The 16,876-nt window shown below is 44.2% G+C and overlaps 1 protein-coding gene across 22 annotated transcripts in view; it reads right to left on the bottom strand.

Annotated features, from left to right (window-relative positions):
* LOC135910341 (uncharacterized) overlaps positions 1-16,876 on the bottom strand; it is a 91,069-nt gene that overhangs the window by 50,437 nt on the left and 23,756 nt on the right. For 20 of the 22 annotated variants that reach the window (XR_011508095.1, XR_011508097.1, XR_011508098.1 and 17 more), the window contains exons 8-15: positions 16,526-16,645; positions 14,965-15,063; positions 11,087-11,183; positions 10,390-10,528; positions 8,586-8,617; positions 7,289-7,441; positions 4,623-4,762; positions 435-492 (exon numbers count right to left, since the gene is read on the bottom strand). The gene's annotated coding sequence lies outside the window, so the exon portion shown is untranslated. Of the gene's footprint in view, positions 1-434; positions 493-4,622; positions 4,763-7,288; positions 7,442-8,585; positions 8,618-10,389; positions 10,529-11,086; positions 11,184-14,011; positions 14,043-14,964; positions 15,064-16,525; positions 16,646-16,876 lie in introns of all 22 variants that reach the window. The other 2 variants (XM_070524241.1, XM_070524243.1) reach the window with 2 other exon arrangements.

The following is a 16,876-nucleotide window of genomic DNA, read 5'->3' as shown; positions in this document are numbered from 1 at the left end:
CAGAGCACTAGGGGATACAATATGTACGAGGTGCTCTCGGGTATGTGGAAAGTGTAACTGTTCCAGGACTTAGTTTTGTAAATGCGGTCGTTTGCTTGAAATCAGGGGTACAATCAGAAGAGTAGAAGACTCCAGAAGAGTAGACATTTGGGCTGGTTGGTCCACGATTACTAGCAGTAAACAGCGTCAAACACACACCACAGCGCTGTGGTCCGTGTCCCTCTTCTCGTACTGTTGTTTAGTACTGTTTACTGCTCGTAAACGGGACTCGACTGCACAGTCAGTGGGACGCCTCGCATTGGGCACTCACGGGAAGGCTACAAATGAAGTTGTGCAGGGTGATATGGGCTGGACAAGCTTTTAAGTGACCGAATTGACTATGAAGAAGGAAAAACTTTTGATTCACAGTGGAGGAAAGGAACTAGGAAACTTACCAGCAAGTATGCGGCCTGTAGGGTGGGCAACACAGCAACAAAGAACATCTCATGGGTGCTGGCAATGGAAAAGAAACCTTCCATAAGTAACGAAATCAGGAAAGACACAATTTGTGATAACTCAAAGGGCAGCTCATTACTTTTTCAAGCGAGATCAGGATGCCTTAGAACACGTACTTATAAAGCGAGATATAAGGAAGTAGTATGTGCTTGCTGCACTAAAATTAGGAAAACGATGGAGCACATTGTATTAGAATGTGAAGATATTTGGCAAGCGGTCGATTTGGAATTCAATCACTGGCCTCTTTGAAGCCCTTGGATTTAGCGAGAGCAAGGGGAAAGTAAACATGTCCGCAAAAGAGATTATTAAGAGGCGATTGGAAGATTCGTGGAAGTAGGCAAACGACAAACAACGGAGGCGTACAAAAACGGAAACGTTGTCATGGGAATTAATCATGTTTTATTCCTTTTTTACCATAGGTTGGGCATTAGGCAATAAAGTAAGAGCTTGGTGGTGAACCCCACCACCCCATTCAAAAGGGGACGCTCATACCATCCATCCATACATGTATCCATACATTCATCCATCCGTCCATCTATCGCGGCCCATGCAAGAGGTCACGTTTCTACCAGAAAGCACACCTTCGTGCATAGCGTTCGCCATCTTTGTTTTCAGGTAAACATTACGGTTACATACGCTGGAGTTGCTGGTAATCGTGAGAAGCATTCAGGAATCTTGAATTCTAATGTGTTCCACTCTTACTAAAGCTTAAGTGTGCTCCAAATTTTTGCATCTTCATAAAGTACTTGATAAGGCATTCATTTTGTTTTTCGTTCCTTTCACCCTTCGTCATACTGTTATATGAAGTAAGCTTGGCACCTTTTGCATGGACAAAGAGAATATTACCAAGAAAAAATAAAGTGCGCGAAATGCTTTTCATTCTGGTAAATCCTATTGTACGAGACGCCATAACACTGAAGCAAAATAAATTGGCAATAGATGAAAGAACAACTTTCAGAGCTTGAGAAGAATACAACGACACCCAATACTCGTGCTGACAACGAATTACACGATGCTTCAAGAAATTTGAGAAAAGTTTGGAGATATACGAAATAACTATTTTGGAACAATTCGTTCGTCGTCTGCTGCCTGAACGCCGAAAAGACCGCTTGCAATTCAACTGATAATGTGCACATTCAGGAAAATGTAGAAACAGAAAACTGCTTGTGGCTGTGTTGCGGACGAGCTGGCAGTAGGCACCACGAGTGCGAATCCATTTTTTTCTGGCTGAAGTATGGCCACGTACCAATGACATGCCACCATTACCGACAAAACAGCGAAAACAACGTACTACGAGATACGACCTCTGCTCTCCTGCTCTCAGCATTTAAGAAGTTCAGCCGGTGATTTGCGAACGTGCAGGTGATGCGCTGCAAGCCTTTGATTTCATGCACCACTCTTTGCCCAAGTATAGCGTGAATAATTTTTTTCCATATGCGTTTGCTGCGTGCTACAATATGCGGGCATCATAGCTGTTCACGCTCTAAAAGGAGGTCAATGTAGATGTAGATATGCCCGCATATTGTATCACGCAGTAAACGAATATGGAAAAAAATTATTCACGCTACACTTGGGCAAAGAGTGGTGCATGAAATCAAAGGCTTGCAGCGCATCACCTGCACGTTCGCAAATCACCGGCTGAACATCTTAAATGCTGAGAGCAGGAGAGCAGAGGTCGTATGTCGTAGTACTTTGTTTCCTGTGTTTTGTCGGTGATGGTAGCGTGGCTTCATTCAGGGTGTCTACCAAGTTTACATATTCAAATTCTCCGAGTTTTCCAGGTTTTCCCCGAATTTGAATATATTTGAATTTGAGCTATTTATACCAACTGATAGCAAGCTCAGTGGTATGAGGCCCGAATTTGGTCACAATTGAGAGTGTCTTTTCAACAGCTCGTAATCAACCTCAACTTTGCTGACATACTCTCAGCCCACGCACGACGCCTCAGCATTGCGTTTCACTGCTTTATAGAGTATTTTGGTTTTTATGAGGGACACCTGCATCTCGGCATCAGCCAAGAGTGTTTTTTAAGCTCAAGCTCCTTCAAAGAAACGCTCGCATACTTTCATTCCCTGTTCGTTCCTCAATGTGTCTGTCCTTTCTGTTCTCGTGCTCCTTTTGTCGTGCGTTCACACTACAGACCATTTGAAGCATACTCTTGGTCAGTTTACAGTCAACGTCCATTTTCGGACCCGGGCCGTGAAAACTTCCAAAATATCAGGCAGTCCGAAAAAATAAATGTATATCTTTTACTGCTCTTAAGGGCTCAAATCGACACAGGCACGTCTGGAAAAGGTCTTAATGCCTGTTTGGCATAGCGGTGCTCCTACTGTGAAAGGAGAGGGCGGGTGCATAGAGTTTCCTACAAAAATTACTAGAGGGAACTCTGACGCTGCAGTCGTTGTTTTACCATGGGAATGATGGGAAGTACATGGATTTGTCTGATCTTCGTGCTTGTGGATTCAGACGTTCTTGTGGCTTTGTATACTACGCTATATAATCTTTATTTTGGCGCAATCTATATTCTTCAAAGTGCAGAAGACGCCGGGAATGCATACAATTGCTATTAATTGCAACAAGTGAGCTTGTCCAGGTGGCCAAATCGAAACGCGCCAAGCGTCTCAAGGCACTGGCATGCCCGCGATAAATTCATAAAGGCGTTTCATTCGCTTGTCGATACATGCGTCTGTGGCTTAACGGTTTCAATATCAGGCTTCTGTGCTAGAGTCTGTGTTAGAATCCTGCCATCGGGCAATTTTAATGATGTTTATTTAATTATTTATTGCCCAATATACTGTTGAAAATGACGATTTACAAAGTCACAAAGCCGTCTGAAGCCAAAAGGACGAAGTTTAGGCAAATCCATGTACTTCCCATAATTCCCATGCTGGGACAACCACTCCCATTGCAGCTCCCGTAGACACTAGCACCAGAGTTCCCTCTAGTAATTCTTGTATGAAACTCTATGGGCGGGTGCACGCATGTAAAATTAAGGAATACATACTACGTCTCATGAAAATTGCCCCTTCCTACGCTTGTTAAGCTTCACTGCAATACTTTTGCTAGTGCTTCACTGCGTCAGACATCTCTACTGACGCGAAACTAACTTTCAAGAACCAGCATTATGGAATGCGCCGTGCTTTCCAAGCTTCTAAGCCAAAATTATTGCTGACAGCAGAGAAATGAAGAAACACGGCACCGAACGGCAAGGAGCTCAATAGCAAACGTCGAAGCAGCTAGGCGTAGCATTGCCGCAGTCGTCGTCATGGCTGCCAGCGGATCTGCGTGCGATAGCGCCGGTTCGAGGAGGCGAGGTAATCAAAATGGCAGTGGTGGTAGCTTTGATTATTGTTTCGGACCTGCGGTCATGCAGATCACCCGGAAAATCGGACGGCAAAGAGTTCTTGCGTCTGAAATTTCAGACGTTCTGATACATTGACTCTATGGGGTACGTGGTGGTGCCACGAAGCTGTCCAAATTATCGGGCATCCGGAAATTCGGAGCCCAGCCAATCACAACTTCTTGCAGAATACCTTCCAAGGTGCAGCAGTTCAACATTTCCGCAAGCTTTGTACGCCCAAGCAATGCGAAAAAGCATACAGAACATCGACATACAAACATCGCTTGGATTGCCACGGACAAATAAGTCTTGCCGCAATAATACAAGCATAAATTGCTTTTGTAGAATTCTGTCACCAAGGGACCGTGTGCTCTCACGGAATTCAGCTAGTGAGGGTTCTGCCTGTGCGTACGCTGCTTGATGTGGGTAATGAGGAGTGCAGGAGTATTGTACCGATGCTCTACACACTAATGCAACTTCTGAAGGGAATTCTGATGCTATTTAAGTTACCAAAAGTTATCAATATGGGTGTCACCCTTGAATACTGAAGTATAAATGAGCAAGACATGGAAAAAAAACAATGATATTTTTGGCTACTTTAATATTGTGTTCTTTTAAAATGCGTCAACATGACACGTACTACATTTCTTGTATATCTGACGCGCTAATTCTCAGTAGCGAACTCCAACAGCGAGGAAGCTTTCTATGTTCTACAGTGTCCACACTTAAGAACTTTATAAATTCACGGTAAAGAATTTATAGAAGCATAACCAGTCGAGATAAGTACCATGCAGAAGGTCACCTTGCCGATAGTCTGATGACAGGCAGATCCATGGGTCTATCTGCTTGACAGGGTTAAATGAAGCCTTAAAATTGCTGGGAGCAATGAACTTCGTGCAAATTTTTCTGACTTTTTGAAGATGGTACCTGTAACGGATATATAAAAACCATGGGTTTTGAGAAATCATCGGGCAAACCTACAACTGACACGAAGGCACTTAAAAAACCCCCGAGTTAGGTTGCAGTCAGTTTGCAAGGTCAAAATGCAATGCTGTCCCAAACTATGCATACGGCCCTGTTTTTTACTGTAAAGCAGCATGTTTTGAGAAACTTTACAACTTCAGCGCTTTTATTAAATATCTTGTTAAACCATAACCCTATGCGCACACCCCTCTACGCAGACTACACCTTACTGCAATGGAGCAAGCACTTTGTGAAGGCCACCAGAAAAGGGGCTTAGAGACACCCGACCGAGTGAAAAACATTGCGTTTGTAGATTAGGACACGTAGCACGTCAGCGGTCGTAGGGACGCCATTGAAAACCTCTGCTTCGAAATAATAAGGCTCTCGTCTTGCAAGAAATATTGTTTCTCCATGATCCCTATTTAGAGCAGGACACGTAAATACATCGACCTGTAAAAATATTATGGGGACTAGGCAAGAACACGCTCCTTGAGCGATTCCTGGTGCAACGTTTCAAAATCAACATCTCAAATCAACACCGTAGTTATGCCTAACGCCGAACCAATGCACCTCTCAGCCACGTCGGCCACCCTTGGCTTGGGCCATCTGACCTCACCTTACGTTTTCAAAGCTTCTCCGCACTGCCTAGCTCAATGCCGTCCTAACTATAGTACGCAACTGGATATCCCACCAATGCATCTTCTGGCTGACATCATTTACATCTTCACTAATTACCTTCTGCACTTTCTAATTTGCAGAATTCAATAGTAAATAAAAAGCCGAATGCCCCTCGAGATGTTCACGCACGCCATGTCATCTCAGCGTCCATTTACCATCATGTTGATAGAAGGGCCATGGTTGGTAGATAGGTTCAGGCCTTGTAGCCGTAAGCTGTGTTTACACGAATGCGACAACGGGGCTTCGCCTAATCTACAATTTTTTTTCAGCAGTTCCTAGAACCCTCTCTGTTCAGTAGTAAAAGGGGAACGGGAATGTCGGCTCGGTGCCTAACTGGCATTAGCTAGCCCACATCATCGGGTATCACACTAGAGCGGAGCAAGTAATTATTGACACAGTGAACAAAAAATTCAGTGCCCTTCCACTGCCTGAATAAAGATGCCCAGCGAAGCTGTGTATGTGGGCCCCTTAACGCCTAGTTCACCTCTGCCACGGGTCGGCCGGTATTGCACTACCTTTGGGATCAACCCACGTAATTCAGGATCGGACCATGTATGGGGAGTGCTTAACACCTGCTTCACCTCTGCCGTGGGTCGGCCCGGTATTGCACTATCTTCGGGATCAGCCCACATATTCGAGATCGGACCATGTATGGGGAGTGCTTAACGCCTGCTTCACATCTGCCGGGGGCCGGCTCAATGTTACACTGTCTTCGGGATCGGCCAACGTATTCGACATCGGACCACGCATGGGGAGTGCTTTAACGCCTGCTTCACCTCTGCTGCGGGTCGGCCCGGTATTGCACTATATTGGGGATCGGCCCACATATTCGGGATCGGAGCATGTATGGGGAGCGCTTAACGCCTGCTTCACCTCCGCCGTGGCTCGGGCCAATATTGCACATTCTTCGGGATTGACGTAGTAGTTCTGCGGAAACCCGCAAGGTGGAGAGAACTAATAATTAAAGGGGGAATCAGACATCCACCCGTTCGTAGCAATTGCTACAAAGGAAACCCATACGGGTTCCTTGAAAGGAAAGCCTCAAAGTTGAAGAAAAATTTGTCCTGGTCCGGGACTTGGACCCAGGACTGCCGCCTTTCCAGGGCAGCCGCTCTACCATCCAAGCTAACCAGGTGGCTAGCAGATGGCAGAGGGAGTCGAATTTGCCAACAACACGAAAGGAAGGCAAGTGTTTGAGCTAGTAGTGCTGGGGAAACCCGCAAGGTGGAAAGGAGTAATTATTTAAAGGAAAATCAAACATCCACCCTTTCATTGCAATTCCTACTAAAGAAGCCCATACAGGTTCCTCGAAAGAAAAGCCTCAGAGTTGAAGAAAAAGAAAACCCGGACCAGGACGAATTTCTTTTGTTTCGAAGAACCCATATGGGTTTCCTTTGTAGCAAATGCTTTGAACGGAAGCACTTCAATTATGTACACCCAGTTCCGTCTTCACGCTATTGGCTAGTTGCTCATAGCACTTCCGGGCGACGACCGACGAATTCTAGATTTGCAGAACCGCGTGATCTGTTCTCGCAACGGCCCGATCTGTCGCACGAAGCCGCCGGTCGTCGCTGTCGCGCACAAAATTGCTCTCATGGGGTTTAGACTTAATCCGGCCAATAATAAAGTTAGTGATGTAACTATATAATGATACGCAAGGATATTGCCTGTATGCGGCTCATTTTCTACAGTGCTGCATGTTGTTTGTGTTATTGGCTACCCCGCTTGGCTTTAAAATCCACACCCATTATTTTCTCCTAGTCTTATAGAGTTTACATTACTCGTAGCGTGCTCAGTTTGCAATATACTAACCAATAGTGTCATCAATGATGAGGCGATGATGGTAATCCTCGCTGACGTGCAAATGACTGCGCACTTTCGCAGCACGCGACTGACTGGCCCGCTTCCACCGATGTATACAATCCATACAAGGACGGCAACGTCGGTGTTACCGAGAAACGCTGTCTGCGCACAGAATTCAGTGAACAAAAGGAGAACATTGTCATCCACCGAAGTGTAGCACAAAGCTGTAAGTAATTTACAATGCTTATAAGAAAGAATGCAGCAGAGTTTCACAGCACGAGTAGTACTGACAAATCGGGTGCTAGTTGCCTCGGTTAAGCTTAAAATGTCTGTTCAAGGAACATTGAAACAATGAGCATTGCGGGTTATTTTCGTAAACATTGTTATTTATTTGCGATTTCGTCATGTCACCAAAAACGAGCATGATAAAACGCAGAAAAACAGAAGGACTGCTTGTAATTAAAAAGCCTGAGAAAACTTTAGTGCATAAGCGATCCAAACGTGCCATTAAAATTTTCTAAATATCTGAGAAGCGTACAGTGAATGGAGCAGAAAATGCAAGGTAGGTGGGGGCAAAAGGTTTTCATGTCAGAGAACACTACTTGGTGTTGTTCAAGAGCCACAAGAAGATAACTGAAACTGCAACTCAGTGCAAAGTTGAGGAGCATGAAATTCCTTGCTGTCATCGCTTGAAGTAAATTATCAAGACATCGGTCTCCATTTTAAAACGAAAACAACAACAACAAGAAGTGTGCAGTGAACAGATATCAGAAGTTCTCTGTTTAGACGTGTTTCCTTTACATAATAAATTAGAAGTACCACCAGTGGCAACAAGCATTATTTCTTTTTTTTGTATAACTGCCCGGTTAATTCAATGGAGGTTGAGCACGAATGGCATTACGAGATTGCCCACATTGCTCACAGAGTAAACCAATTTTAATTTATATGGCAGGAAGATCAATTATGAGTGCAGAAACGCATAAGTAAATTTCAATGAAACCTTGACATCCTAGAGCAACACCTAGAATGTTATGCTGTCTACATTTTAAAATATTTTCAAATGAACACGCCATTTTTGTGCACAGAAATGATCCGCAAATGTGAAGCCATGCGCACTTGTCAGTCTCGTGATGTTATGCACAGCTAACACCGAAACGTCTGACCAAGCTTTTCAGCTTGCATTTCTTCTTGTCTGCCAAGACTGACATTGTAGTACAGGCAATAAGAATTTCGGCATAACACACTGCGAGCTAGCTGAAGCTTATATTCACAAACAAAAAACTGCGTAAACTTGTCGCTACTTTACCTCGCAGACATCCAAGGCCGCACAGTGACTTCCTGCGAAGACAAGAGAAGTATGTTAGATGGCATGGAGAGTACAGGCAATAAGAATTTCGGCATATCACAGCATAGCACAATGTTTTTGCAGATACCGTGATTTGCATACATTAGATGTCATTCGACAACATACTTGTTTCATAACAAATTTCATAACATTTCTGCGACCAGGTAGCTAAGCCAGTGCAACATGCCATCAGATTGGCGAAGATCAAGCCCAGGGAAGTTGAGGACAAGGTACGGCCTGCCTCCCAAGAAATCCTTTCTTCCTTCTTTCTTAGCGCGTCACTGCCGATCAAAACAAGCAGCTTGGTGGGGCAATATTCATAACGGTCGGGGAACCATTTGACGTACCGTATTTACTCGCATATAGATCGCACTTCTTTGTAAAAAACAACTGAAGCAAATTCAGGGGTGCGATCATTACGCAGGTTAAATTTCCCACGAAAAGAATCATCCCGCATTTGCTGCGGGATGAGAAGCTGGAGGCTGCCGCTGTAAGTGTGGGACACCAAAACAAAAATAGCAGCCAGTGGAGCAGAAGCAGCTCTTGTATCCGTAGTGATACCAAAGGAGTCTTTGCACAGTGTCAACACCCGGGTATCAACATAACCTCAACGCAGTGCGAAGGCTGTAGGAGGTGTGTTTTTTGTTGGGTGCTTTTGTAAATTTTGGTCGGGTTGCAACACTGGTGATTCTCAGGTTTTAGCCTAAATTCAGCACCGTAATTATATGCGTGGGTGGAATATGACATTGCCTTTCGGTAGTCTTCAGAAACGTCCACAGTTAGCATAATGAGCTTCTGACGTGCGTGGTGCCTCGCAGCGTTACATAAAAGCAATCTCAAACAAATGCAGGACTGTGAACTTCATGCAGGAATAAATATTGCAGAGATAGTTAGCTGGAGTTTTCAGTTTCCCCGTCTGAATGATTCTACATTTCAAGCTTTAATTCCAATCGCAATGCTCTTTCAGCAGCCACCGCTATGTTGAGGCTGGTTAGGTTAGCATCGGTTCTCTGAACAATGCTGTCCACATGCTATCGCGGAATACGAATTGTGTAAACAAGACACGCACAAGGCCGATTCAGCTTGGACAGTGGGATAAATTGTTTGGGAAGAACAACTACTGTGAAAATGCGCTTTGGCTAAATATGCGACGAGTAATTGTTTTCTAAGTGCTTTTAAATAACACTTAAGCTGAAGACCTGTGTCCCAGTTGGTTTCATTAGGACATAAATCCCAGCACGCCGCGTTTGAGATTTATTAGTCGGCCGGAGGCAGCTGCGCTTATCATATGAAACTAAGACTTCCAAAATGGTCGAAGTTTCGTAACAGTTGGCATTTAAGACGAACATGACAGACAGCAAGATAACCTCGCTAGGATACGTTAGCGAATGAGTGCGACTCATATGCACTTCTAGAGGTACGATAGTACAGTGGAATGTAGTGCATTGGAAACAATACCATTGGAAACAATACAACACTAGTATTCCGGAAATTTTGAACGGACAGGACCCGAGTTATGTAAAGTTCGCGGTATAAAATTGTTTCTATGCCATTTGATATCATACTAGTGTAGTAAAAGCACAAAGACAACAGATGTTAGGCTTCTTGGTGTGGCTTCATGAACTTCTGATAATGCGTGGCCCTTCGAGTCTTTCTATACAATGTTATATACATTGTTTGCGCTGACGCATCCCAGATACCGCCACCCTTGACAGTTTGGTTATTTTCTACACAGCCACGCTGGCATCTCTGATAATTATTTTACCTCTATTTCACGGTGAAGAGCCTGTGCGGACCCTCCTGGTTGGTGTCCTCTAAAATGTCGATGAGCTCATTGGCGCGTTTCCAATCTTGAAACGTCACTTGTGTTACTTCGCCGCACCATCCTGCTTGGCCGATGCTTCCTACAAGACACACAAACACATTTGTCAGGTCAATGCGGTGATTTGCGCGAGTTGGCAAAGCATTCGTATATAGTTTTTTTTTTTGCACTAGAGAACACCGAGAAATAAAGGCGGGAACAGGACCACTGAAGTGCAACTTGCAGCTCTATTTCGAATTTCGAAATGGAACACGCGCCTTGTATAGAAGACATACTACGGTATGCATACTTTCAGAGCAGACTACGCTTCAGGTAAGCGATTTCTTTGTTGGAAAGCGGGAGGGAAGGTAACTCTTCAGATGTAGGCCTTGAGATGTAGCCTTTACTAACATTACATTAGTTGATGAAAGCAGTTGCTATGGCGTGTTTTTGAAAGCTTGTGTAGTACAAATAAGAAATACGAATCCAATTGAATAATCCGGACGCCAAAATATGTATAATTGACATTACCATTACATTAGCAGTTATACAATGTTCCTGATAGAAAAATTCCAATTCCTCGCGTTAAAAACACCCTCGAAACGCCCTCTAAAAGAGGTTCGCAACATGCAAATCGACGTACACTGTAGCAGATACTAACCGATGGTGACAGCAGAGAAGTAGCGATGAGTCTGCAGCCAATGCATGGAACAACTGCCACAGCTCAAAGAATATGACCGCTTCCTTTGGTGTACAGTCTGCACAGACACATTGTTCATGTGGGTGGACACAGTGAACAGAAAAGTTTCAGAGTAAAAACGCGAGAGAAAAATTTGGCGCTGGCCGTCTTTCTGCGACTCCCGTATGATTGTAGAGCCAGCATGGATCGATAGGCACAGCTTGCATTTGCATGATCTTGGTGTTACTGAATTAAGACCATGTGTAGTGCTATTATTGACCTATTAAACCCATACCTAATCTCAGTTTTATTTTTATTTGTTGTATTTTATTGTGTATTTCAAAAGTGGTCTTTCATGAGCGTCTCGTTTTGTCTATATAGTAGAGTGGTTTATGTTCGCGGATTAATGTCGTCCATTAATGTGGAACGAGCTGAGAAAAAAAGCAACAGCTACACTATGTTATGGTAGCCATGATTGTGGTCTGTATGTCGTCATGGAACAATGGTGTAGCACAAGCAAGATAAGCACATGGAACAAGTTTAGATATGTGGCCTGTATGTCATTGGGGAATCTTACTTTCGTATTCAGAAATGCAGCTTAACTTGAAGCTCATGCTTGACTTATTTAAATGATGCCTGTCGTCAACGCACCGAAGTAAACGCAATTAGCGTCCTAGGCGCATTCACGCCAGCCATCACCAAGATCAAGTCAAGTATGGGCTTCAAGATGTGTCTTTGGATACGGGGGTTAAAGTAGCGCGAACAAGACAAAAACGAAAAAGGGTTCGACTAGCTTTGATGCTTTAGGTCATTTTCGATTACAAGCCCACCGCAAATGCCAAGGCTTGAAACGAGCCAACTTCTATAGTTTCTTTAGGACAGCGAATGAAGTGGTTCATACGGGATTTCGTAAATGCTGGCAAACACTAGTGGTAAACTTCCGGCAACGGCGCCCCGCGTATCGCGCTGGCCACGCTGGCCCGCCCACTACGTGCGCTTCCATCCCCTGCACAAAGGTGAGCGGCTTGGGCACAGTATTGGTGTCCAGGGTAACCGTAAATAACCAGTAACTAGCAACAAACTTGCTAGTTGGCACACCATTGTATAGTTCCCAGCGTAGATGGGACAGCCGAACCTCGTTTAATGAAATGGTATGCAACAAACGAATAAATATAACGAAGCACCTTTGCCTTCGAAATTACTAACTAAAATTAGGCCGACAATGTACCCGATATAATGAACTAGATATTCAGGGTGTCTACCAAGTGGGCATTTTCAAATTCCCCCCAGTTTTCCAGGCTTTCCCCGAGCACCTTTGCAAGATTCCCTGAATGAGCCTGAACTTTGTTTTATGTCAAGACAGACTGATCGAGCAACATCTATTTTATTTAAAAAGAAAACCGAGGGCACAGTGAAAAAAATGGTAATACCCATTCCAAATTGAGTCTAACATTTTCACATACGAATGAAAAGGAGATGCATACATAAGTAAATATTTTTGAATATGAGGTATTTCTATGAACTGATAGCAAGCTCATCGGTACGAGGCCTGAACTTTCTTTCTCCAGCTGGAAAGTCAACCTCAACTCGTTCTGCAAATAATGTACTCTACCACTCCTTTCTGTTGTTCCTGCCGGCCTTGAAAGTATGTACAATAAATAAATAAATAAATAAACTGTCCTGACATACTGTCAGCCCATACATAACATCTCAGTGTTGGGTTTCCCTGCTTTAAAATTTTGGTTTGAATGAGGGACCCCTGCATCTCAGTGTCAGCTAACATGTTTTTTGAGCACAAGCTCCTTCAAAGAGGTGGTGGCATGCTTCCTTTCCCGTTAATTCCTCAGTGCGTCGGTCCTTTTCATTTGAAACATCCTCTTGGTCAGTTGTACAGTCAACGTACGATTTTTCGGACTACCTAGGGGCCGCAAAAACATCCGAAAGATCAAGCAGTCCGAAAAAAATGAATGCATGTCTTTAACTGCCCTTAAGGGCTAAAATTGCCACAGACACATCCGCAAAAGCTCTTAAGGCCTGCCAGTACGCTTGTTAGGCATATCGGTGCTCGTACTGTGGCAGGAGACGGGGGTGCACACGTGTATAATTAAGGAATACATACTGTGTCCCGTGACAATTGCCCCTTCCCACGCTAGTTATCATTCACCGTGTAACACTGCTGTGCTAAGGCAAAGCTAACTTTCGGAGACTGGCATTACGCAATGCGCTGTGCTTTGCGAGCTTCAAGTCAATCGCGAGGATTACAAATGCAGAGCCGGTGCCATTGCTGACAGCAGTGAATTCTTTCATGAAAAACACAGCACCGCACAGCAAGAAGCTATAATAGCAAACGCAGAAGCAGCTAGGCCTAACATTGCCACGGAAGTGGCTATGGCTGCCAGCGGATCTGCGTGCGAGAGTGCCAGTTCAAGGCGGTGAAATTAATCAAAATGGCGGCGGTGGTGGCTTTGATTTATGCCATTTAAGACCTGCAATCAAGGTAATATACATTGACTATATGGAGTATGTGGTGCATGGTGCCGCAAAGGCGTGCGAATTATCGGGCATGTTCGAAAAATTGGGTGTTTGGAAAATCAGTCGTTAACTACTCTGGCAATACCTTGTGCCGATGACACGGTGTCAATGACGATTCATTGCAACTTGTCTGTTACTGGAGCCAGCATTAACATGACTTGCGTTCCCTTTCAATAAAGCTACAGCTAATTTTCCCTGATAAAAGCACAAATCCAGAGTTTTCCCCGAGTATTTCCAGAATATTCAAATTCCCTGAGAATTTCCAGTTTTTTCGGTTGGTAGACACCCTGATATAATAATGAATAAACAGCTTTGTTTCTCACTGTCCTCGTGTGGATTCTGTATCGGCAAAAGGGAACTTAATTGCTGCCTTACCCTCCGACATCCAAAACCGAGCAGCAGATTCCTGCAAAATTAAATTTTTTAGAATTTTCAAAAACCGCTATATAATCTTAACACACGATGGTACACAGTGAACGGTATTCGCCCTTGCATAATAAAGCAGTCACCGAGTAGCAGCAATTAATGCCCCAATTTATTGCAATCACGGCTTTTCGGAAGAGAAATAAAAAACGACACAGGCGGTGTCATTTTTGTGTTCTCTTCCACTGTCCCCTCTTTATTTGCGGTTAATATGATATGCACGGCTTTTAGGTTACGTACAGAAACAATGCGATCGTACACGGTAATCCAAAAACATACATCGGTTCGATTATCAAGGACGAATAGGTCTTGCAGCATTAATGGAAGCCTAAATTGCTCATGTAGGATTTTGTCACGAAGGGGAACATGTGCTGTCATGGAGTTCGGCTGCTTCATCCAGGTAATAAGGAGTGCAGGTGTGTCGTACCTATGTTTTGCACCTATGTGCCACCTCTGAGAAGAATGCAGATGCTATCAGAATTGCTGAAAGTTATCGAAGATGCGTGTCACCTTTGGAAACTGAACTTGGGGAATGGAAATGAGCAAGAGTGGAATTACGTTTCTGGTTTCTTTATGTCCTGTTAATTTGCACTACATGAAAAGAGGTCCAATCACAATGTTTTCAATGCGTCACTCCGCTCATTTGGTGATTAAGAGATTAAGATCTGCTACTCTTTGAGATTCCTAAGTAATCCATTCCATGTAATGATGAATTACATAATGCATACTTTTACATTTATTTCATATGTGACGCACTAGTTTTGGGTAGCAAATGCAAACAGCGAGGAAACCCATGGTTTCCTCAGTCCATACTTCTTGCCTGCGTTCTAAGAAATTTCAGGGTCCTATATAAATTATACAAGCATAGCCAGGCGAAACAAGTACCATGCAGGAGGCCAACTTGCCTATAGTCGTCCGATGACAGGAAATCCATGGCTGTACATGACGCAGCGATACCCGCCAGGTTTATATGAAGCCTTAAAATTGCTGGTGGCAATCGGTACCTGTAAGGCATATGTAAGGCATATATATATATACACCATTGGCTTCCGGAGTTAAACCACCAGGCAAGCCTACAACTGACACCAAGGCAATGAAAGAACCACTTGAGTACCTCCGACAGCTAGGTTGCAGTCAGCTTGTGAGAAAAAAAATGTAATGCTGTTCCAGACAATGCATACGGCCCTGCGTTTGACAAATATTTTGAAACACAATTTCAGCGCTTTTAATAAACATCCTGTTAAACCATAACCATGCGCACGTCCTACTCCAACAAGACCCCATTTTCCCTTCGCTTGTTCCCCCCACACATCACACAAGTAGCAGTCTTCGAGGTTCCAAACACGAACAGCCTTGCTTCACTACAATTGTATCTTCTAATATAAATTTTAGGAATCTGCTTCAGCCATTCCTGGTAGTGAAGAATGGCCCATGATATAAGACCTCTGCTCTCCTGCTCACAGCATTCACAGAGTTCATCAGTGATCCGTGAACGTGAAACTATATTGCTGCAAGCCTTGCACGAAATGCAAGGCTTGCAGCAATACAGTTGCACGTTCACGGATCACTGATGAACTTCGGCGTAAACTAGCTCATGGTTTTTCTTTTCTCTGTTAGGCACTGCCGTGTAAGGTCACTCGTTGACTGAGCACTCCATACTCGCACCTCATGCTACAATAGTCACACTCGTGCAACCCCTTCAGCCCCTCGTCGTCGTCTTAACAGGGCTGACCCACGCGCTCACGGTATTCGCGATACATTGAAATGGCGAGGACCGGGTTCTAGTCAATTGTACTCCCGCTGGGTGACAAGAAACAGATCGGCCTGTCGTCAGGTTAACTCCTGTTAGGCTGGTTATGGCGTAGAGCTAGATAAGTGGCAAACTGGGGAAGAATGTGTGGGTGGTCCCGACTGACCACAGCCTCCCCTCGGGGCAAAGAGATGGGACGCCCAAATTCGTCATCTCTCGTTGGACACGCTTGTGTAAGCGAGATCGAAAATGCGGCATCCTGGAAATGTTGGCAAGGAGTGGCTGGATACATGGCTTCGAGCTCCCGACGAATTACATGCGTCAAATTTTCTTGTGTTCAAACGAAGGTGCCGCAGCCATATTTGGTAACCTCATAAAATGCTGCGTAGTATGCGGGCTGTACTACATTCAGACAGTTTTTGAAGATTGCTTCCACTAAGTCAACTTTTCCAGATCAGCAGGTTAAAGGCATCTCCAGTGCCCTTCAGAAAGCGGTCAACCTTTTATAACTTGTTCATGTCAGATTTTACAGCAAGAGCGGGAGCACATCTTGAATATATGCCAGTAAGCATATATTTATCAACGTTGCAAGATTTGACGGCTAGTCATATAGTATGAAGCACTCGCAGTAATATATTGCCTTGTTTGAGTGGCAACACTATATATAGGGTAAGGTCAGTAGCTCACAATGAACACTACATTCATGGCATCCTAACCTTCTGGTGGCAGGAGGAAGGTTCTGAAGAATGCACCAATGGCTGACGAGGACATAGCAGCACTGCACGTGACCGGCTCCCCTGGTGAATCCTGAAGGTGCTCCTCTGCCAGTGCACAGTCTGCACAGAAACGACAGCACTGAACGAAAAAGCCACCTCATAAGCCTATTCTGTGATCAAGGTAGTAGATACTGACCATCAGTGTCACCACCACTTACAAGCAGACAGCGGCACATGGAGGATATATGTAAGCAACCCCACTGTGTGCACTGTTACTCTCTCCATTCTCAAATGAAAATTCTTCACTCACGTTGTAAATAAATCCCTCAAGCTTAATTGTTTTGCGATAAG

Source organism: Dermacentor albipictus, chromosome 8 (genome assembly GCF_038994185.2).
Source record: "Dermacentor albipictus isolate Rhodes 1998 colony chromosome 8, USDA_Dalb.pri_finalv2, whole genome shotgun sequence".
NCBI classification, from domain to species: Eukaryota; Metazoa; Arthropoda; class Arachnida; order Ixodida; family Ixodidae; genus Dermacentor; species Dermacentor albipictus.
The sequence above is the reverse complement of the archived record's forward strand: the minus strand, read 5'-3'. Positions and strand labels throughout refer to the sequence as shown.